The 24,915-nt window shown below is 40.1% G+C and overlaps 1 protein-coding gene across 3 annotated transcripts in view; it reads right to left on the bottom strand.

The window, feature by feature from the left end:
• Nucleotides 1–24,915, bottom strand: part of LOC131686697 (uncharacterized) — a 1,014,555-nt gene that overhangs the window by 703,009 nt on the left and 286,631 nt on the right. The gene's annotated exons all lie outside the window — the stretch shown is intronic.

Raw genomic sequence — 24,915 nt, 5'->3', positions numbered from 1 at the left:
ACTAAATCGAGTGGGATTTACAACGTTTTCGGTCTAGTAGAGCCTACCCTCCGGTACTTGGGTACTGGCCTCTACATTGGCGTAAATGACTTGCCAATCACTGACCGTTCTTGCACTCGCATCGTACTAGTACACTACACAGAAACCGGTAACCACACTTATCCCACTCGACTGGCCGGACAGAACCTTAACGTTCGTGTGGTGGTTCTGAACGGCGAAAACAAGATCCTACGGATCAGCTTATATCACAAGACTTTTCTTACGATGGAAACGCGCGGTCAAGTATCTAGTGACTCGCTTCTGCTAGTCTTCACTCCTCCGGGCCGGTTAACTATTAGAGACCGCATTACTTTTTCGCGGTAGATTTTATCATTGCCCTGTCCGTTTTCCAAAATATACCCACCGCGCCTCCTCGCATCCCACCCCGCATTTGATGACGGTGATGATGAGATGACAGAACAATGACGGTTAACATTTACAAACATTTTATCGTTTTGGTTGGTGTCACGAAATATTTTTAATACAATAGCTATCAAGAATATTTAATGTGCGGTACTTGTTTCCTTGATTTTTTTTAAATATTGAACAATTATAACAAAAAAAAATATAATAACAAAATGAATAATAAATAAACAAGCAAAATAAATAACAAATATAAATAAATAAATAAGCAAATAAATAAATATATGAATAAATAAGTATATAAATAAATAGATATAAAAATAAATAAATAGACAAAAAAATAAATAAATCTCTGAACAAATAAATAACAAAACATACGTTTGACACCAACCTGGGCTATTAAGCAGAACTTAAACGCGACTCAAACATGCCAGCACGGAGTAGTAATGGTTTGACGTTTAAATTCTACTTAGACATTTACGAACAATAATTTTAAAGTATAAACAAAGAACAGGCGTCGTCAAATACACGAGATAGACCGTACACTGTTATTTATTTATACGACAAAAAATAACAATATTTACAAATATATACAAGCTGGGCTCAGTGACCAAAGCGACGATATTGTGACCTAAGAAATCACAGGTCACACCCCGTAGCAAATACACTTTTCAGTTTCTTTGCCGCAAGAGTCATCCTCATGCTCTCCTTCGCATTTGCTGCATCGTTTCTCATTTCCACAATATGTGGCTGTGTGGTCCAACTGCTTGCAATTGCTGTAGATCATGACCCGCGGTACAAACAGGTAGGCGAACCCTGTCAAGGAGGATGTAGTTGGGAAGAGAGGACCCGGCGAATATCACCCGAAGCGCGCCTGATAGAGAGTAGGTAGTCTTACCTCCCTCGGTGTTTGCGGTATACAATTGTTTGCATTCCAATATCTTATCTGTTGACGTAAGGGGTTCTTAAAGCAGCCAACGCCGTGCTCCAACAGTTCTTCGCATTTCAGGCCCAGTTCGGACACCACCCCATCGATTTCTACGGCCATAGCAGGCACGTATGCCTTAAATTCCCGCGTAAGCGCTTGTTTGCCCGAACACGTGTTATCTGAATTACGGTCGGGTAGTCAGCAGTCAGATCCCGAGAAAGTTTTAACATATTAACCGGTTTCTCTCCGGTTCGAAAATATACCACCCATAGCCCAGAGGAACCTAGTGGGTACTGCTTTGTACGGGGAGCAATGCGAGTGTTAGAGAGACCAGGGACATCCATGATAACATCAGATGGTATTTCGCCCTCGGCCATTAAAGCACGAGGGCAAAGCGTTATACAAACGGGGATGTGTCATATTATTTGATTACAAGGTAGAGTAAAAGAAGGAAAGAGGAAAGAAAGCAAACGAGGGAAAAAGCAAACAAAACTTATTTGTAACAACGTCGATTGTTCCGCACCAGGGAAAACAATGTACTGGATTTACTACCGGCACCAGCAGAACGCAAAAATAAGGAAAACAGTGACATCACCAAAAGTGAGGGAAAACCCCTAGAGAATGGAAAACGTGTCCCTTTCTATGACGAAGAAATCACTTCACCAGTTAATGCAAGACCAGGAGGTTGCAAGAAACACAAGGAGGCTCCCAGTACAGTGGTACACGTAAAAACGTAAAACGGGCGTAAAAACACACAAGGGTAACAAGCTCTTCAAGGGACGAAACAAAGGTGAACCACTAATAGTCAAAGCTAACGATGACTCGTACGGAAGGTACAGCGCACAATCCAAATAAACCCGGCACTCAAAGAGCTGGGCTCAGAGGTTCAGAAAATTAGGCGCTCCCGAACCGGAGAGATATTGCTGAAGCTGAATAAAAATCCGAAGACAAACAGCTCTGCTTATAAAGAGCTCAAAAAAAGAGAAAGACATGGGCGGCACGTCCGGAGGCAACCATCCAATGCACAGTGGTTTTTTTTTGCCAAAATCGTTGAATTTGGGTCAATGACGTTTTCGGAGAAATTTTTCGACACTATAAGCCCATTCATATGGTGTTTTCATTTTAATAATTAATCTTCCTCGAAGTGACTAACTTTCTTGCAAGCGCATATATTAAAATTAAGTCTTCGGCAAAGTTTTAGAGCACCAACAACTTTGCTGAAGACACAAAAATTTTCTCGAAAACTCAACGTAGGGGTTAGGTATTTTTTACATAGAATGTGTTTGCAAAATTTCAATCAATTTATTTCAATAGGTTAAGTAGTTTTTGAATGGCAGGCAACCCCGCAAAACAAGACGTTCTACAAAATGCTTCATCACCGAGTCGCTTGTCGATATTTTTACATAAAAAAAATTTAGAATGATATTGAAATGATGTATTATACAACAGTAAAGTTTTGGTTAATTTGGTTAACGCAATACTCTAAAAAAATCGCCAAACAGTGATTTTTTTCTTTGAAGAAACCCTTACCACCCCCCCCCCCCCTCCCCCTTTAAAGCAACAAGTCTTTAAGATACCTTTATGTGAACCTTAACCGTTCAACAGTCGTCGAGAATTCTAAGACGATTTTTTCTTACTTCCGGACTTCCGGTGGGTTAAAACTAATTTTATTGCTTGGAGTAACAAGCACCAAATATGTAGTCGCGATCGATTGGTTTTGTTTTCGTCCATATACAGGAATATACTTATTCTTACACCGAAGCCCTTGGAGAAGTGTTTCCAATTACGCAACATAAAACTTTCTGCATCAACCTAACCTTTGAACGATACCGATACATCGTTCCTGATATGACGTAACTGGGTAAAGAAGCGGTTCTCAACATTTTTCGTACCACGAACCCTTTAGAACTCACCCTGGGTTGCTGTGGACCCTCACGGAGCAAAAACATCGATTTTGTATACTATCATAATGTTATTTTCAGTTTTATAGGAAACAAGACTTGAAATTTCAATATGCATTCGGAAAACACATTTTGATTCACGCCCCCCAAGGGGTCCGCGGACCTCAGGTTGAGAATCACTGGGGTAAAAGATATCCGCAACAACGAAGAAGCAAAGAACAAGGAAGCCGAAAGATTTTCTGGAAATCGCATCATGCCTATTGTACATTATGCCCAACATGTTTATGCCGAATGGAATTTACCGGAGCGTCAAACAAACAAATATATGCTACAGATAAGCCAACATAATATCCCATACATAAAACCAACCCCTACATGTCGTTGGAAATAAATGCCCAATGACCACTAATTACCTGGCCGTGTTTACATTCAATTAATGCTCAATCCATCGCCCCAAACAACAAAATTGATTCTTTGTTTTGCGAATGCCAATTCGACGTGGCGGGCGAAAAAAAAGAGTTCGTCGCTGTTCGTTTGATTGAGGAAGATCCTCGACCCCGTTATTTACCGTTAAGAGGGGAAGGGTAGAAAAGCAGGAAAAAGGGTTGTGCAAACACTAACGCATACGGGTGAATACAAAACAGTTGGCAGCCTGTGTGCGAAAGGTCAACGAGTAAACAGGGATTTCTGCGATAATGATGGTAAAAATGTCAACACGATGTCAATGGTGATGATGATGATGATGATGATGGCGCCGGTAGTCGAGTGTCATTCAAATAAATCATTGAACCAAGGTCGGTTCGAGGGCCGAGGGAATTGAAAATAAACAGTTTTTTGTTTGCTGGATGGGATTACTTATTGTCAGCAAACTGGTAACCGATGGGTAACGTAATACGGGTCTTTTGAGTTTTGAAGCATCAGAATTATGAACGTTTTTGGTGTATCGAAGCGTGAGCTGAAGACTATTAGAAATGAAGTAGAGATGATAGGAAAATATGATGGGAGAAAAATCAAAATAAATTATGTATTTTTACCATTTTTTGTTAACGACCTATTGAGTCAATTTGTCAACAGTTGTTACGGCATTTAATTAGCAAGGGACGGGAAGGTGAAGTATATTTTTCAATATCTTAGAGCCATAGTACTCAAGGGAGAGCAAGGAGTTGAAGGGAGAAAGTTTAGAAAAGCGTGGAAGGATCATATATGCAAGCTTAGAGCTCACCGGCGACTTAATTTTTTGTCTGCTACCGTAGGAGTCAGGGTCTTTTGGCATTAGAAATGCGAATCACCTGAGTCTACGGCATGTCCGGACAAGCGTAAAGTAACTTGTTACTTCATGCTGTCGGAACCGACAAAAAGTTAAGTTAAGCAGGCAATTGGTGAGGGAACAAACAAAACTGGCTCATTCAATGAGTTTCAACGTCGCAAAGGCTTAGTGTGGAAGTTTACCGTGACTTAACTTTTTGTCGGTTCCGACAGCATGAAGTAACAAGTTACTTTACGCTTGTCCGGACATGCCGTAGACTCAGGTGATTCGCATTTCTAATGCCAAAAGACCCTGACTCCTACGGTAGCAGACAAAAAGTTAAGTCGCCGGTGAGCTCTAAGCTTGCATATATGATCCTTCCACGCTTTTCTAAACTTTCTCCCTTCAACTCCTTGCTCTCCCTTGAGTACTATGGCTCTAAAATATTGAAAAATATACTTCACCTTCCCGTTCCTTGCTAATTAAATGCCGTAACTACTTTTAAATTATGTATTCTTTTAATGACAGTGTATATCTATCACAAATGAAAAATTGAGTTAAAAAGTGGGCTGAAAGGTACCAAACCTACTGTAATAAGTTGGGTTTAACGGGTTTTCATATTATTCTCACTCGACACCAACGGAACGTGACTAGTAACAGTTATCGAACCGACACGGACAACATTTGCTGATAAGGTAGGGTTAATGTACCGAACGTGTTAAGTTTAGAGTACGTTAAATATAATGCTTTTTCCTTGAATTGACCTGTTTTTATATTGAAACTCCAACCGTAATACTGAGACCATATGCTTGCATCATTTCGATAAATCTAAACTCCACCATCTCCATCGGTACCTTCTGTTCGCACTACCAAACACTTTCGAATGATATTCAAATGATCCAATTCACGAAGCTGTTCGAAACAAAATTACATTCCATTCGCATAACCGCATCATTTGTTAGATTATTCGTTCTCTTTCAATCCTTTATTTTCCCCCCATTTCCCAGGCAACGAAATCACCTTGATCGGATTTCTGCTCTAAATTGTTATTATTTTGATTACCTTTCCCAGTGCCAGGCTGGAAGCCAGACTGCAGCGACGGCGGCGACGGCAGCCGGCGAAAATAGCTTGCAGTGTGAGGTGAACCTTTTAATAAGAGGCAACGAATCGGAACAAGCGAGCGAGTATGCTAATCTCGGTGCATATCTTTTACTTGGATCCTTTTGTTCAGCTGCCACAGAGTATGCTTGTATGTAGTTGCTTAGTTCTTCTCATACACACAGGTACCGAGCACCAGCAACCCTCAGAATCCCACATGTTGCTAGAATGGAAATACCTGTGAGTTTTCGTCGTTGACTCCACTCCGAGTGGGTATCAAATCGAATCGCATCAAGAGGTTAACAGCGAATGCTTGCTGCCTTGCACATAAACGCGTAACTATGCGAACGAGAATGGTGGTTGTCCCGTACCCATTCTATACCCAATAGAGGTCGATTGCGTCGTCGATCCTCAGCGGGGTTGTGTGTTAGGCGGGATAGAACAACAGCGGTTACCGGATTCCATGTTCAACCCGAACTGCAAGCGGTATGGAGATGCATTCAAGCTCGAACCGCACCTGAATCCCGTAACCAGTAACCATTCGGTAGCCTCATCAAAGGGTTCACACGATAATTAAAATGATGATGTTTAAGGAGCACCAGACCGGAAGCTTTTTACGGATGTACCGTGCACGGTCATCGCGGTCGAAGTTTGCTTTGTAACGAATGATACCGAAACGCTTCGGTCCGGCTAATGGCTAATGCTTTTTAGGTAGAATCACCCTTTGCAGGTAAAGCGACCGAGCGTTAGTTTCGAGCAACCACACGGAGCCAATAGCCTAATGAATCCTAGAGCATGTTGTTTGTCCGATAGTACGTATATTCCGTTAACTGGTGGCCACCATCGGTGCAGCTCAGTACTGAGATGACCGTACTCCGGTCATTGTCAAATGTTATTCTATCACTTCGGTAATGGTGAATTTAAGACTTGAATAATGTATTAGGTCCCGTTTCACTATTCTGATGAGGTATGTACCTCATCTATTCTGTTCAGCATAGTACGTACGGCGAAAGTTAGGTTACATGATTAGAAATTATACTTTGTAAAACTCTTCGCCCCAGTTGTGTTGTAGTTCTTATTCTAAGAGACAAATCAAAGATGGTAGTAGCAACTTATTTGCAATGATTAACGAAGTGTCTGGAAGACTACTATTGATTCATTTGAACTGTACATGAAGACCCGTTCCCAAAGAGGAAATATGGTATTGATATCGAATGCAATAAGATTAAATAGCAAATCTTCGGCACCACAGTTATGTGCATTATGATATTATCGGGCTAAGTTGATTAGTAATTATTTGAAGACAGACAAAATTTGTGCGCACTTCATCAACCATATTGAAACCAAACAATCTCTGTAGCCGATTTATCATATTGCACTTTTATTGATTTATTTATACATATTTCCTTCTCCCAAAAACAAAATATTTGTGTTGATTCTCAATAAGAAGCAATCCATAATAATTCGTAAATATATTTGGATCGAGACTACCAACTCGAAACGCACCAGGAACTTCTTGTCCAGCATTCTACATACCTATAGCAAACAAGATATCCCAACATTTACAAATCAAACGAAGCATTTACATTGCATTGCCACTTTCACCAGCCTCCGGCCAAGAGGAATCTTTTCGCAAATAAATACCGAATACACAGTACTAAAGTAATTAAAATTTACGATCATTGCAACCCTTTACTCGAAGTCATTTTCAATATGGCAATCAGCTTTCCTGATTAGAAGCTTTCCAATCGTAAAATTCGAATCTTGTAATTCTGATTCGCCGTCCCCCTCCCCCTACTCACCCAACTGCAAAACAATCTTCCATCTACACGAATGCCGGCTAACGAACCAGTGCCAACAAATACAAACACGCCGGGCCCAACCCAATGTTTTCCTCTATTCACTTTCATCAGCAGCAGCAGCAGCTTCGGATTATCCGGAACAAGTGCACATTCGCCCTATCATTGCCACTTTCCCCTCCACCCGTCTGGATGCATCCGTCCGTAATCCATCCGTAACATTATACAAGTTTATTTACCGAAATCCCTTGTTAGTGTATTTTCATTAGTTGAAAATCGTTGCCTACATCGCATCACATCGGAGGCTCCGCACCATCGCATCGTCTCAGCATCGTCGGATCATCACGGTTGGCAGCAGCAATGCAGAGGAGGCAGACACTGTGCCCCTTATCCAACTCTTCAGACGACGACGGCGGCGGCGGTGACGACGACGACGACGACGACGGACCGGAATTTTCTTCGGAACCGGACACCGGACTCGTCTACAGATCCAAATGGCACTACGCTCGCCCGGCGGGGGTTCCCTGTTCGGTTTAGAAGGAAGTTGGCCTTTACGAGTGATGACCGGCCAGTCGACGAGTTAGTCAAAACAATAACAACAACAAAAAAGGAAGAATATATTTAGTATTCAGCAGACTAAAACAAGCAAAAAGCTAATGTTTCTCAGGATACGGCTGCCTTCCGGTACCGTGGCGGAGATGATGGTGGATCGGACTGGATGGATTATGCAGACGGATATGGAAGGATTTGATTTGTATAAACACTCGAACAGTTGGTGCAGTAAGGAGCTGGAAAAATATCAGATGCGGTCCGGCAGGATGATTTTGGATGAAGCTGTTCAAACTGTCTACTCTTGCTTTGCTTGTCATAACATGAAACATATTTCAATAACAATATAAGTGGAAGTAAGTAACCATTCATTCGACACGAATGGTTGTGCTGCACACCAAAAAAATCTGAATTTTATCGTTGACGTAATTGCAAACATGACATAATTCAACAAACCGTAATTTACGAAGTGACAGAACATTACCGTGTTCCATTTAATTTTACATGTAAAATTAAAATCAAACGTAAAACTAAATCATTTTTGATGCTCGTATATGTCATGGTCAGGAGACGTAAATTTACACTAATTTTTCTAGGTGTGTGGGGTTAGACGACGGTGTTGATAAATCAATGCTAATAGTTGCTTCTCTTATGTTGGTTTATTTGTCCATAGCATAACGATCTGCCTAGGGAATTTCAGAGAACTAGAAAAAGTTCTTGTATTTCGCATGACTGTTGTTGAACTCAAGCGCAAAATATATGTTGAGCAAAATTTTCCTCCAAAAACTTCTTTATTTAGACCATTGCACAGTGGTTCAAAACATGCTTTTGACAAATTGGATTGGATGGAGCTAAAAGTACCAGCAAATTGACTTTTTCTTCCATGTGTGGAAATTAAAATTAACACGATAAACTGGACCGAGATGAGATTGTTCATCATCTGTCACAGTAAAAAATGTTTCTGAACATTCATATGGTTGGAAGGAGATTCTTTGATACCCGCGGATACTGAGTAGGTGCAATTGCCTATGGGTCCGCCACCTCCTCTATTGACCCTTCATACAGCGGTATGCTGATTGCAGAATGATAATGAAATTTGAGCGCACTGTTAAGTGGAGCCGCATGTAGAGCGAGACTCAAGCTCATTCTCATACATGCAATAAAAAAAGTTTCTGAACATTGTAATCGCGAGAAATCAGACACGAAAATATTAGACTTAAAATTTTGAATTTAGTTCGTCCTAGAAAACGTCTCATAAATCATACTATATCCTACCATGATCAATTTTTTTAAAAAGGAAAATTGACAAAAAATGGCGCTTTTTATCAACATTGTGGCGCATGTCAATTCACAAACATGGATTTTTCAAGCTCCGTTAAATTAAGTTCATTAGAAGCATGTTTTGAACCACTGCGTATTGTTACTTTGTCAACAAGCATTATATTATAAAAAGAAAATTGCCTCAGTTTTACGACTTACTAATTTATTCATGAAGGTGCTTAGTTCTTTGATTAAATTGCAAAAATACGCAATTTAATCCAAAACGTACCAATTTGAGCAAATCAATATTCGATTGTTGATAATTAATGCAAAGCAAAGTGGCCATCAGTGAATTCCTGCAGGAAACCAGATGCAAGTAAGCTCGAGTGTATTGTTCCCATTCTAACAATAATTATAGGAGTGTGATCATCTTCGTTTCCGAGCTTTCTATCGAAGCAGCTCGTTTTCTCTCGCTGTGAGTTGTGTGTATAACACGTTCAAGTATAGTGAAGGTCGGTGGCCCGGCTAGTGCAGTGAATTGATTTAGTGAAGACGAATGGACGCCGCTGGAGAAGCGTATTATGTTTTATATTCTTTTTTCCCCGTTTACATTTTGTTACTGCGACTTAATGGATCCCATTCCCTCCCTCGTTCCTAAATGGCCGAGAGTGAGAATATTCCAATAAATAAACATACCCAGCCAGTTCAAATGGACCCTGGGTGGTCTATATCCGGCCCAGCACGAAATCACCTAATATTCTAGAGATCCCACGGGAGCCGACTGCTAGCTACCCGTCCGTAGCTCAGATAACACGTGTTCGAGTTACTAAGATACTCATTATAGTGAATGACCTCGACCAGGCAAGCCAGATAGCTCGCTGCCAGCGTTTTACGAAGCAATTTAGGGTGTATGTGCCTTGTGGTGCAGTGGAGATCGATGGAGTCGGCGCCGAACCGGGTCTGAAGTGGGAAGACCTTTTGAAGTACGGAGTTGGCTGCTTTAAGGACCCTTTACTTCAACAGGTGAAGATTCTGGAATGCAAGTAATAGTATTCAACAAAACTGAAATTTTTTTATTATTATTTTATCTGAAAGTACAATTCCTTGAGAATATTTTCCCAAATTTTTATAAAGATCCGAGAAATAGATCGAAAGGTACAGCGCTTCCCGATCAGAATGCAATTACAAGATTATAACAGAATGCAATTTTAGTAATAAGCTGTGTTATAAATCTGGTCTCGTTAGTAATTAAAATAACAGAAAATTATAACAAGTAACAGCTCGAGATATAGTCTTGAAATATTTTTGTTATGTGTTTCTGATCGGGTTCCAAGTGCGCCTCGTCAGTGATAACTTGAAATTTTAAACTCGATTATCTCAAAATGTTGTTTTACCAAAAATGTTTTTCCGTGATCACGATTGCCAAAAAACCATTCAACAGATTTTCTTCATTTTTTTTTTCAATTGATCGTAATTAATTTTCTTCGTACTTTAACGATTCCTTTTTTATGCATAAATTTTTGTTTTGTAGATAAGAATTTTTCAATGCAATTTTTTTTTTTATTTTAATAGCCCGCCTCTTACCCCCACACCAAAAAGCTCACAAACGGAACCCCCTGGTAGTGGACACATCAGTTCTCAGCGTACAAAAAAAAGGAGCAATAGTATTATGCAAAGCATTGTGGATGTATATTATTGTTTGGTAGTTAGTCAACCCAAGCAAAGGTAATATGTTATGGGCATTATTATTGAATAACAAAATAGTAGGGTACATAATTGGTTTTTTATAAATAATTCGATAGAAAGATGAACGACCACTTTGTTTTCAGTAATGAGAGATGGCGTTAGGTCACGGATTTCTTACAATAATATTTTATTGCGTCTATTGGTACCAATAGACGCAATAAAATATTATTGTAAGAAATCCGTGACCAACCGCCATCTCCCATTACTTTATAAATAATTTTAAGACATCTGTTTTGAAGCGTTTGTAGCTTTTTCAGATTCGAAATACTGGCACACAGATACAAGGTAGTTCAGCAATGAGTGGATGTGCACATAATAAAATTTTAGAAGTACATGCTGGGGAACAAAAGAGCATACTTTACGCATAGCCCCACATAACGTTGCAACTTTTCTCTCTATAGATGTTATATGCTCAATTTAGGAGAGAGTGGGGTCTAAGTGAAGTCCAAAATATTTGAAGCAGTTAGTTTCCTGAATTACAGACTATCCCATTCTTGGGTCTGGATGCATGCCTATAGCTCTTCTACACTGATAATATAAATTCGTAAATATAATGAAATCGATCATACAATACACGAATTCATTCGTCGTTTTCTGCAACGAAGTATTTTCGTGCATTCTAAATAGTAGGTTTCGTTCATTTCATGAACAAGAATGGCCGCTTGGTGAACGAAATTTTTCGTAAATTTTACACGTTTAATGTATACTGCACGAATGTTATCGCTGATAACGACATTATTTTTCGTGAATGAAACGAAATGTTTTCTTTATTTTAATGAACGGGTGTGTATATTACGAACGATTTCGTTGGTCGCACGAATTAATTTCGTTTATCTTAGAAAAGTGTTCGTATTTATTATCCTCTTATTGTTTTCAGTCGACCTTTTGGGATCGATGTTTGACAACATAGATTTTTTTTCTCACAAAAGGTATGTAACCCCTTAAGGCTCGCTCGAAGCACTCTTATGCAGAAATTCTTTAGCTTCGCCATCTGTCTCTTCCGAAAATTCCTTTGCTCTTTTGACTGGTGTTGAGCAAGAATCCGACGATCCACAAGAGGGAACATCTTTTGTTATCGCGGGAGAATCCAGGAAGAGGAGAAAACTAGCCTCCCCTAGACTGTCTCGTAAGAGACCATCCATAAATGACGTAGCATTTTTTAGTGATCTTTAACACCCCCTCCCCATCGTAGCATTTCGTCACAAACTTCTCAATACCCCCCTGGTAATTACGTAGCTTGACGGAAACTCTCCCCCCATTGTCCCCGTAAATTTAAAAAAAAAAAAAAAACGATATTAGTTATTCCCCTTTAAAAAAAGCTACGTAGCATAACATGACCCCCTACCCCCCATCATCACAAAATACAAAACTCCCCCCTCCCCCATATAATGCTACGTCATTTATGGATGGTCCCTAAGGGTGCCAAAGTGTCCTCCCCAGAGAGTGCGCCAACTAAATTTAATAAATCCAACGGAAGTGATACCTAAAAGCTGAAGCAAGTTGCTCCAGGACTTGTAAATTTTAATTCTAACAAGCAATATCCTCCACTTCCAGGGACACCAAAAACCCCAAGTGTCCCCTGTTTTTCAAACAGACACTCAGTCCAGTAACGGACTAATGAAATTTTATGACATAGTGGACCTAATTTTCACAGCTTTCAATTCTACTGCTCCTCTCAAAAGTCTTCTGATACGTCTTTTCCCTATAGTGCAAACATTTTTGAAACAGTTGACTGCTAAATTGTCCCTCCATGTAGCGATCGTAACCTTCGATGCCTAAGTCATCAATCGAGGTCACTGATTCGATCACTGTCCAACAGTGGAATTGCAGATGTATTCTCCCGAAAACTGATTCTTTAAAATTGTTACTAAACTGTTAAAAATGTGAAACTTGGCTAACTTATGATATAAATATCAACTTCCACGACTGTAATATAAACCGCCTGGATCGAGCAAACCCCTATGGAGGAGTATTTTTGGGGATAAAAAAGTGCTATTCTTTCAACCGAATTAACCTTCCTTCGACATCAAACAATGAAATTGACGAGGATTAAGTTCTAATCAAACGCAAAGTGCTTTACATCGCTTCCATTTACATACCTCCTAGAGCCTCGGTAAGCCTCGGTAAGGCTTTCTATTATCACGGAATCCTTACCGTCACCGCGGTTAGTTCTAGGAGACTTTAACTCGCACGGTACGATATGGGGTTGTCCTCATGATGATAATAGATCAACATTAATCCAAGATCTTTGCGATAATTTCAACTTGACCATCACGAGAGAAATGACGCGGATTCCTACACCACCAGCACGCGCAAGCGCGTTGGATTTATCGCTATGCTCGACATCACTACAGTTAGATTGCATGTGGAAGGCGTTCGCTGATCCCCACGGTAGCGAACATTTGCCTGTCGTGATTTCAATTGCTAACGCTTCAAGACCATCGGAGTCAATTTATGTCTCGTATGACCTCACACGTAACATTGATTGGAAAAGTTACGCGACCGCGATATCCGTTAAAATCGAATCCTCGAGTCTCCGGAGGAAGAGTAAAGGTTTTTGGCTGGCTTGATTCTCGACAGTGCGAATCAAGCTCAGACTAAACCAGTACCCAGCGCGAATACCCATGGACGATCTCCCACACTGTGGTGGGACAAAGAGTGCTCAGAGCTGTACGCGGAGAAGTCCACTGCATATAAGGCCTTCCGGGACGACGGGTTACCCGCTAACTATCAGTACGCGTCGCTAGAAAGGCGAACGAAGAGTCTAATGAAAGCCAAAAAACGCAGTTATTGGCACCGGTTCGTCGACGGGTTAACGAGAGAAACAGCGATGAGCACTCTTTGGGGTACGGCTCGAAGTATGCGTAACCGAAACAGTACCAACGAGAACGTGGAATATTCAAACCGTTGGATATTCGCTTTCGCCAAGAAGATCTGTCCGGACTCTGTCCCGGTACAGAAAACGTACCGCGCCGCGTCTCCGCACGATACCGCGAACGAAACACCGTTTTCGATGGTGGAGTTCTCACTTGCTCTCTTATCATGCAACAATAACGCCCCAGGGTTAGACAGAATGAAATTCAACTTGCTGAAGAATCTGCCTGACACTGCAAAAAAGCTGCTCCCTCATGACTGGAGGCAAGTGAAGGTCATCGCCATTCAAAAACCAGTAAAACCAGCCTCCGACCACAACTCGTATCGACCGATTGCAATGCTGTCCTGTATTAGGAAGTTGTTCGAAAAAATGATCTTGTTTCGCCTCGACAATTGGGTTGAAGCAAATGGCTTACTGTCAGATAGACAATTTGGCTTTCGCAAAGGCAAAGGGACGAACGATTGCCTTGCGTTGCTTTCTACAGAAATCCAAATGGCCTATGCTAACAAAGAGCAGATGGCATCAGTCTTCTTGGATATTAAGGGGGCTTTTGACTCAGTTTCTATCAATATTCTGTCAGGGAAACTGCACCAGCATGGTCTTTCACCAATTTAAAATAACTTTTTGCTAAACCTGTTGTCTGAAAAGCACATGCGCTTTTCGCATGGCGATTTAACAACATTGCGATTTGGCTACATGGGTCTTCCCCAGGGCTCATGTATAACTCCCCTACTCTACAATTTTTATGTGAATGACATTGACGATTGTCTTGCCAATTCATGCACGCTAAGCCAACTTGCAGACAACGGGGTGGTATCTGTTTCAGGGTCCAATGCTGCCGATTTGCAAGGACCATCGCAAGATACTTTAGACAATTTGTCTGCTTGGGCTCTCCAGCTGGGTATCGAGTTCTCCACGAAGAAAACTGAATGGGTTGTCTTTTCTAGGAAGCGTGAGCTGGCGCAACTCCAGATTCTATTAATGGGTGTAACGATCAATCAGGTCTTCACATTTAAATATCTCGGGGTCTGGTTCGACTCTAAAGGTACCTGCGGATGTCACATTAGGTATTTGAAACAGAAATGCCAACAAAGGATCAATTTTCTCCGAACAATAACTGAAACATGGTGGGTGGCCCACCCAGGAGACCTGCCCTAGTAACAATTGAGATTTTATGGTAGTTTTATAGCCACTAATAAAACTTAGATTGCACTTGTAGCGTGCTATAAAACTTCAATTGTTACTTGAGTGATCAGGTTATACCAAACAACGATATTGTCGGTGATGGAGTACGGGTGTTTCTGTTTCCGCTCCGCTGCGAACATACACTTCATCAAACTGGAGAGAATCCAGTATCGTTGCTTGCGCATTACCTTGGGTTGCCTGCACTCGACCCATACTATGAGCCTCGAAGTGCTGGCGGGCGTTCTTCCGCTGAAAAATCGATTATGGGAACTCTCATATCGATTACTCATCCGATGCGACATCTTGAACCCGTTGGTGATTGCAAACTTCGAGAAGCCCGTCGAGCTTAATTCTCAAACCCGATTTATGGCCTTGTACTTCGACTACATGGCACAGAGCATCAATCCTTCTTCGTACAATCTCAACCGTGTCCGTTCGCTAGATACTTCTGATTCTACTGTGTTCTTCGACACATCCATGAAGGAAGAGATTCGTGGAATCCCGGATCAAATATGCCCGCAAGTGATCCCCAATATATTTCATGATAAATTCAATATATTTTATGATAAATACACTGACGGATCAAATCTCGATGGGTCCACTGGCTTCGGTATCTTTAACAATACTATCACCGCTTCATTCAAGCTAAATGATCCCGCTTCAGTTTACGTCGCAGAGTTAGTTGCTATCCAGTACACCCTTGACATCAACGACACTCTTCCCACAGATCACTTCTTCATCATTTCGGACAGCCGCAGCTCTATCGAGGCTCTTCTTGCGATGAAACCCAAAAACGATCCCGTATTTTTTGGGGAAGATACAGGAGTCTTTGCGTACGTTATCTGAAAAATCTTATCAAATTACCTTAGTATGGGTCCCCTCTCATTGCTCTATCCCGGGCAATGAAAAGGCCGACTCTTTAGCAAAGGTGGGTGCATTAGAAGGTGACATCTATGAAAGACCAATTTGCTTCAACGAATTTTTCAATATCTGTTGTCAGAGGACACTCAACAGTTGGCAAACCTCGTGGAGCAATGGCTACATTCCATTATCCCGAGGGTATCAAGGAATCCTCGGTTCAGGGGGATGGATGTGAGTCGAGATTTCATTCGTGTAATGTCCCGGCTCACGTCTAACCACTACACGTTGGATGCGCATTTGCGGCGTATTAGGCTTGCAGAGAGTAATCTATGCGCTTAGGACTAGGACTCTAACGACATCGAGCACGTGGTCAGGGTATGCGCCGGATATTCTGACGCCAGATCTCAGTTAAAGGATTCGCTTCGGGCCCGCACAATTTCTCAGTTTGTGATATTCTGGCAAATCGCGACCTCCCCTATATGTCGCTTATTTACATCTTTAAAAAAACGATGAACATCCCAATTTAGCCCCTCTCTTTTATTTCTCGTTTCTTGAAGATCCATGTCCTACCTTGTTAACCCGACCAGTGCCAGAGTACCACTACCCGATCAGAAACACACAACAAAAAGCTTTCAAAACTATATCTTTTTTTTGTATTTCGTTTATTTGACACGGCTCATTGTGGTAATTTAACGGAGCCGTGGGTCTATTAAATTATTACAATATGTAAAAATAAAAATGAACAAAAAATATTATTAAGTATCCTTCGGGTCTCGTCCACGCAACTTTCTGTTGCGCGGGGAGATCGTCTTTCGTGGTAAGGTACCATTTATCTGCTCGCTTAGTGCATCTTGTGGGTCGATTAATTTTTTTTGTTTCCGTCGATGTCATCATCGTCTATGGTGTCTACATGTTCACGATCAGATGTTCCTCCTTTCTTATTGCCCTCACGGGTTACGAGAGTAAAGCCGTTGTCATTGGTATTGGCTTCCTCGACGATGGTGCTAACAGTTGATTCTGAAGCATTAGATGCTGCTTTTATAGTCGTTATTATGGCCTGAACAGCTGCCACAAAATTGGTAACCGTTTGTGATTCTGGTGATGGTATTGAAGTTTGTGTTTCGGAATGGTTTTCCGATGGTGTGTGGAATTGGCTGTGATGCTTTCTTCTCTGCATCTTCCGCACAAGGTGTTCCATGATGTGCCGTCTAGTTGCAGTATTTGCGCGTAGGTGTCTGCCCTTCGTGGGTGCATAGCGTGGCCTGTTTAATGTTAGTTCCATTACATTTGAATTGTATAGTCAAGTGGGAGGGAATAGGTCTTTCCACTAGCATCCTCACCACAAGAATACCGTTAGGAGTACCCGGGAAGAAGTTTCTTCAAGTATCAGGTGTAACGGATTTCACTTCTCCGAATTGCGACATTTATTTTGTAATTGACTCACGAAGTACGCGGTGATAAATCATGTAGTCTCACATCTATAAAATCATTTTCTATGTGCACTGGGATCTTCATTTCAACACTGTCACTTTTAATCACGTGTTCTGTTGTTCAGGTTGTTCTGTAAAGCGAATTTCTTTGCTTGGTCTAATGTGGTGAATGATATCAATACTGCACTGCGCAGATGATGATAATGAAGATAGCCTAAGCTTCATGTTCACCTTCAGAAAATGTTCCAGCTCACGGAGACTCGGTAGTGTAGAACAAAATCTCAAGTCAACAAACCGCTGTGTTGGGTCGAAACAGCGCTTTTTCACCAAATTCACTCATGATGGTAGGAGTACAAACAATCGTTCTTTTGTTCTAGACGCACTAACTGTCGTTCACTTTTTTGTTACTTGTTATAAATTTCTGTTATTTTAACTACTAACAAGACCTTATTTATAACACAATATGTTACGAAAATCGCATTCTGTTATAATCCTGTTACTTCATTCTGATCGGGTATGCGACCGCCATCGCCCTGCATAGAAGGAAACTGAAGCGAGAGCTACCCGATGGTCTGATAACTTCCCCGCGGGTCTGAAGAATACCATCCGCCAACACCGTACTCGACGACCTACTGACGAGGCACAGTGTCGTTGATCTCCCGTTTGCCCGAAAGTCACAAGTTCTGCTCTTCTTTCCATGTCATCATATAGGTGTGCGCCGCGCCGCCGATTTCAAGTAAAAATCGGCGGCGCACCGGCGTCACGCCGTTGTCGATGCTGTTTTTACCTGCAACCGTCGGCGCGGCGGCGGCGGCGTGGCGCACACCTCTAATCATATACTCCTTCTCTCTGTCCCTGATACAATTGCTACTACACCGATGTTGGAAATGAGCCCCAATCTGAATATCCTGACCAAGCATAAGTCTCCGTTAAAAAATCAAATTTGTATTCTGTATTCATAGTTTTAAGATAGCTGTAATTTTTATTCTTTATTAAAACTATTGTCCTCCATCTTGTAAATAGAATTGTATTCCTAGTTTTAAGATATCTGTGAAATTTCTCATAAAAACTTTTCCCCCCCCATTGTATACCAAATTATATTTTCAGTTTTAAGATAACTGTAAAATATTTCGTAAAAAAACCCCTCTTGTATATCAAACTGAATTCCTTGTACTCATAAAAAATTTTTTGTCCCCACTCTTGTATATCGAATTGTATTTCTAGTCTTAAGGATAGCTGTAGAATTCTTCCTCTCAATATAAAAAAATATCTGAACATTGTAACCTCCTAGATTTAAGTATTTAAAATGTAAAAAACAAAACAATTTGGCACCGCCAAGCTAACGGATTTGTGCCTATCAAATAAATGAACTATATGATAATATATATTTATTCTGTAAGAAATGAAAAACAGATTACACAACTTCGCCTGGTTAAAACAATTAGGATTAAAATACCCAGAAGAACATTTTCCGCCAACCCCTACCGCAACCAATAATCGCGCTCCCATGAATGTCACTGAATCCCTGCGTCGTCAGCTAAATTTAGTTCCATACATTTTAATTCCTTGTTGCCTATTAACCAGTCGGAATCCCACACTCCATGGTTGGTTTCAGAGGCAATCCGCCTATTGAAAAAGCTTACCTATCACTTGAAATGGAACAGAAAAATGTGTAATATAGTTGCAATTCGTGTTTGATTACGGAATTACAACCGGCTTCCGCTCGAGGAGACCGGGTAGTGAGCCGGAAACAAGCTTTCCCTCCGGGTCGGCATCACACGACAATCAAATATACATCAGTAGGTGCAGTTGCACTGCAAATAAAATAAACGGCTTTTGCCGCACAAACACCCTCACACAGATGCACATACACAGGGGTGTGTTACATACGTGCATACATTCGAACATACAGACATTCGAAACGCACAAAATAAGCTTATGCTCAATTGTTTGGAATGTTTGGTAAGCTTTATGGTTCAATGGGAAGATTTATCGGTTTCGAATGCACTTTTAGCATTGCAGCCGCACTCAATAGCTGTGCTAAACACATTGAACATGGTTTGCATCGGTTTTGCAACAGCTTGCGGGGAAATTGCCTCGAGAGAATTCCTTTTTAGGGGGGACGATCAACTGAATAAAGGGGGGAGATGTGATAAATTTAAACCTGCAAAATGGTTTCGATTCGTTGCATTATATTGCAATGCGATTTTATTTTATTGTGTACCATAATGGGAAAGAATTTCCAATAATTTATCGGGGCTGCATATGGGATCGGTGTTAGGGTTACTGCAGTGGGTATATGTTAAAGGAATTGCAATTCAATGAATTGACTAGAACCCAACAAGGAAAATTGCTTTTAGATTTAAATTAGAAGAAAAGTTGCAACTTTACACATATTTCACAGATCGTTTAAACGATTTATCGTGAGATACTTACTTCGAAGTTAGAAAACGATATTTGAGCTAAAACATTATAACTTGAAATCTCTTGAAAAATTGTGAAATACTTATTGAATTATTGAATAAGCTGTTATAGATTAGGAAAAATTAACCTAAAAATTGTGTGAATGTTTATGTCATTTTTATATTAGTATTTGAATACAGATCAAATGATATTTTTGGAAAGAGACAGGAGTAGATTAGTTGGCTGTTTTTGTTCAGGATTTCCCTCGGTGCAACATCTTATTGAAAAACTGTCACGTATAGACTTGACATGGGTAGGTGCATGGCGTTTTCTGTTTATGGTTAATGCCATCAAGTATACTCTGTTTAAACTACCAGGGAAAAGGTTTCTCCATATTGGACCCAATTAATCGTTAAATCCAACCAAGTTACAGGTAACTGATGAGATTTTTTTCGAAACACCAAAATCCAACTTTTCAAGGTTAGGTTTTGTGCCCTCATACGCAAATTAGATCATTCATTTTCTTCCTTTAAGGGAGTAAAAATTTTGCATATTTTTCTTACGTCAAATCGAGAAACCCGAGAAACATTTGATGTTATGTGTTCGGATTATAAATGGATTATTCGTGACTCGGGATGTAATGTTTAATGAAGCGCATTCTAAGTCGACACTGAAACAGCAGAACAGTCACCACCTATCGAAATAGAATGATGAAGAGAGTGTCACACTTCAAGATGAAGCTTGCTAGATAGTATTACGTCGCCATTTAGCTCTCCTACCAGTGAGCCGTTTAGATGGTGATTCTATGAGCCATTCAGTTCTTGTTTCCGTTAGTCACTCAGCTCCCAGCCTATTCAGATTAGGGCACTGCAAAAAAAAATTTTTTTTTGAATTCTCAAAGGCCCCCCCTCTCATATTGTGACAAATGTCAAAGTAAGCTCAGATGCCAAATTTCACATCATTTGGACAATTTTAGACCCCCGCCCACGTCGCTTGAATTTTTTTGAAATTGGTGCTATGGGAAAATATGGAGGAAAAATACATTAAATGCTATAACTTTTGAAGTAGCAATCAGAAAATTACAATTTATACCTCTTTTGAAAGGAAATAATCTTAGTTTTTGAATGGAGATATTTTTTTTCTAGAAAAATACAGGAATGTGGGGTACTGGGTCATTTTGGACCCAAAATCCCATATTTTTAATGATTTTTCTGCTCCGTGATGCAAATCATACATATTTTGTAGTTTTTCTAATGTGAAAAAATCTCAGAAATCGATCGGAACCTTTTTGACCTTAGTCCTAATACGAGAAGTTTGGGTTATAGGGCTTTTTGTGATTCATATTAAATTTTATCATTTTCTCATGCATATATCTCTTTTATTCTTCAATCAATTTTCATAAAATGTAACTTGTTGAATGTGTAAAATTCTGAGGAATAAAACAAAAATAAAAACGTTTAAGGTAAAATTCAGAAACATCAAACTTTTTGATATTTACTCTTCAAATCTCATTTTTTCCATTATTTGTCCTAATACCTCAACTTCCCCTATTTTTCCAGGAATGAAACTTTTCTCATGTGATCTCTAAGCATATTTTACACTAAAAGTAGTAAATTAAATAAGAATTTTGTTGTTAAATGGAGTTAATATGTGCGATCTTATGATAAAAATGTGAAATCGACACTATATGTCAGATAATTGGACGTTCCTGAATTTTACCGGTAACGAATCTATTTTTGTTATAATCCTAAGGATTTTCCACGTTCAACAAGGTATAGTTTATGAAAATTGAGTGAAGAATAATAGAGAAATATTCACGAGAAAATGATGAAGTTTAATATGAATGACAAAAGGCCATATAACCCCAACTTCCCGTATTCGGACAAAGGTCAAAAAGGCTCCGATCAATTTCTGAGATTTTTTCACATTAGAAAAACTACAAAATATGTATGATTTGCATCACGGAGCAGAAAAATCATTAAAAGTAGGGGATTTTGGGGCCAAAATAACCTAGTACCCCACTTTCCCGTAGTTTCCTAGAAACAAAAATATCTCCATTCAAATACTAGTACTAGTCCCATAGTACCAATTTCAAAAAATTTCAAGCGAAGTGGGCGAGGGTCTAAAATTGTCCAAATGATGTGAAATTTGGCATCTGAGCTTATTTTGACATTTGTCATAATATGAGAGGGGGGGCCTTCGAGAATTCAAAAAAAAAATTTTTTTGCAATGCCCTAATTCAGATAGTCCCCGGCGTTAAACTCATCCTACTCCGACTGAGAGTTCTCCGACAGAGGAATTTTTCCCGACGCTGATACACGCTTCCTTGATCCATTTAGCTCACAGTTTTATTGGGATCTACTCGAATATTATCCGGCGGTGAACTACCCTACTCCGACTGAGAGTTCCCCGGCAGCGGAATATCTCTCGGTACCGGAGTTTGGTTCATGAGTCAACTAGCTCTCATTTTTTATAATGGTTTAGTCCGATAATCCACGGCGGTGATTTTGTCCTACTGTGAATTCCACGTGACGGTAGATTTCTCCCGATACCGATATTCGTTTCCGTGAGCCATTTAGCTCCCCGTTTCGTCCCGATATACTCGATTTAGTGCCCGGCGGTAGATCTAGCCAACTCGACGGTTCAGCCAGTTGGCTTGGCTCTCCCCTCGGGAGTCTGGATTCTGAGTTCTGGTCTCTGGACTATGGACACTGAACTCTAAATTCTGGTGTCTTCACTCTCATCGCTGGGTGATGAACTATTGGCGCCTCTGGACTCTGAACTTTAGGCTCTGCACTCGAGTCTCTGGATTCTGGACTGTGGGCTCTCTCCGCGGGACTCTGGTCTATGGTCTCTGGGCTCTGAACTCGGGACACTGGTCTCTGGACTTTGAAGTCTAGTCATAGGATTCTAGTCTCTGGACTCTGAGCTTTAGATTCTGGACTTTGAACTCTGGATGCTGCACTCTTCACGCTGGGTCTGAACTCTTGCCTCAGTATTTTGGGTTAAGTACTTCGCGCTCTGGATTCTGGTCTCAGAGCTCTGGACTATGGCTACATTGGGTTGAGGACTCGGAGCTCTGAACCCAGGATTCCCGACCCTGTTCTCTGCACTCTGAACTCTTGCATTCTGCTTTCTTAACTCTGGATTCTGAGCTCTCGCCTCGAAATTTTGTGCTATGGACACTGGACTGCAGACTGTGTTCTCTGAGCTATGGGCTCTGGGTCTTAATTCTGGACTGAACTGTGGACTCTGGACTCTAAACTCTGACACTATTCATTCTGCACTCGGGACTCTGAATTCTGGACTCCGGACTCTGGGCTCTCTCCTCGGGACTCTGGGTTCTGCTCGCTGGGCTATGGAATCTAAACTCTGTATTTTCGAATCTGAACTTTGAGCTCTGGACTCTGAGATCTGGAATCTAAGCTCTGGTCTCACTATTTTGGGTTAGGGGCTTTGGGCTTTAGATTATGTGCTGAGGACATTGGGCTCAGTATTTTGGGATAAGAACTCTATACTCTGGTTTCCGCTTTCTCTGGGCTCTGGAATCTAGGCTTTGGACTCTGGCACCTGAACTCTGAGCTCTGAACTCTGCGCTCTGGACTTTGAACTCTGCACTCAGAGATCTTGATTCTGAGCTCTGTCTTCGGAACCCTGGATTTTGATCGCTGCGCTAAGGACTCTGGACTCTGCATTCTCGACACTGAACTCTGGATTCTGAACTCTAAACTCGCCTCAGTACTTTAGGTTAAGGACTCGCGACTCTTGATTCTGGTCTCTCTCCTTGGGACTCTGGACTCTGGGCTATGGAATCTGGAGTCCTCGGGATTCTGGGTTCTGGTCTCTGGGCTGAATAAAAATACACTGAAAAAAATTCAGTATGGACAGGAAAAGTTTTTTTGAAATAACTTTTTTTCCTTGAACGTGCCCAACTTGAATTTTTCACGGTAGGTAAGAAACATAAGTACCTATCTTGGGACAATTTTTTTCCAAATCTGTAAATCGACTTTAAATTTTTAAAATCGATTTTTCAGGGTAGGAGTCGATGAAGAATTTTTTCAATATTTTAAATTTGACTAATTTTGTGAAAATCACTCCTACAACATTTTTGTAGGACATTTTTAGACTATAGCTTTTTGAAAAAGAATTGTAAAAAAAGTTTGATCCTTTTCAAAAGACAGCCTAGATCATTTTTGGAAAAAAAAAAAGTATGCAAAGAGGGCTTCTTGTGACAAAGTCTTCATGTACAGAATGTTTCATTAAAATTTGAGGGGGTGCTGCCAACTCTGAATACGATTTAGCGCGAAATTCGTCAATATTGACTCAAAAAATAGGCTATTTTTAGTAAAAAGTATGTATAACTTATGAAAAAGCTAGAGGTTCTGTATATTATGACAAACTGCTCTCCTTCAGAATATCTGATGCAATTTTTTAAAGTCATCTTAATGAAAAATCAAAACTGCTAAAGTTATTTAAATAAAACATAACAGAAAAAATATATAAATAAAATATAAATATTAAAATATAATGAAATATTCTATTTTTCGGTAAATTTCTTGTACAATGAAATGCACAAGACATAGAGGTCCAGTGTCTTCGACAAAGTTTTTTAAAACCTGCTTTCCTTGAATTTTCTGGAAGACTGCGGGACTTTATCTCGAACCATTGAAAAGCTAATTACCTGATTTTAATAACTTTAGAACCATCTTGCCCACTATGTTAAATCATAGAGAATTCTTGTAAAGTGGTAAATTTTATCATGGAAATGTAGTTATATCTTTTATATTGTCCACCATGAAAGTAATTTAAACATATTACCAAGGATCAATTCATGAAAAGTCAAATTTTTAATACAACTTTCGCAGTTTTCATTTTTTGCTAACACATCCTTTAGTAAATTTTTTTAAGACGATTTTTTTTCTAATACATTGAAACCCTGGCTTCTATTAGATATTCAAAAGATATAATCATTTATAATACAAAAAAATAATATTTCAAATCAATTTTATAAAATTTTTACTAACATCGTTGTCGCCCTTTTCTGCTCAATTAAATAGTTGAAAAAGAATTATATTTTGTTTGCCAATGAGTGATATGCCAGTATTATAGAGAACCCAATTTGTGGCGAAAAGCGCTCATAACTTTTCAGTCAGATATGGTGCCACGAGACAAAGTAATTCGCCTTAAAACACTGTTAGAAATGTTTGAAGGCTACTTCAGTTTTAAATCAAT

The sequence above is a fragment of the Topomyia yanbarensis genome, chromosome 3 (genome assembly GCF_030247195.1).
Source record: "Topomyia yanbarensis strain Yona2022 chromosome 3, ASM3024719v1, whole genome shotgun sequence".
Taxonomy (NCBI): domain Eukaryota; kingdom Metazoa; phylum Arthropoda; class Insecta; order Diptera; family Culicidae; genus Topomyia; species Topomyia yanbarensis.
The sequence above is the reverse complement of the archived record's forward strand: the minus strand, read 5'-3'. Positions and strand labels throughout refer to the sequence as shown.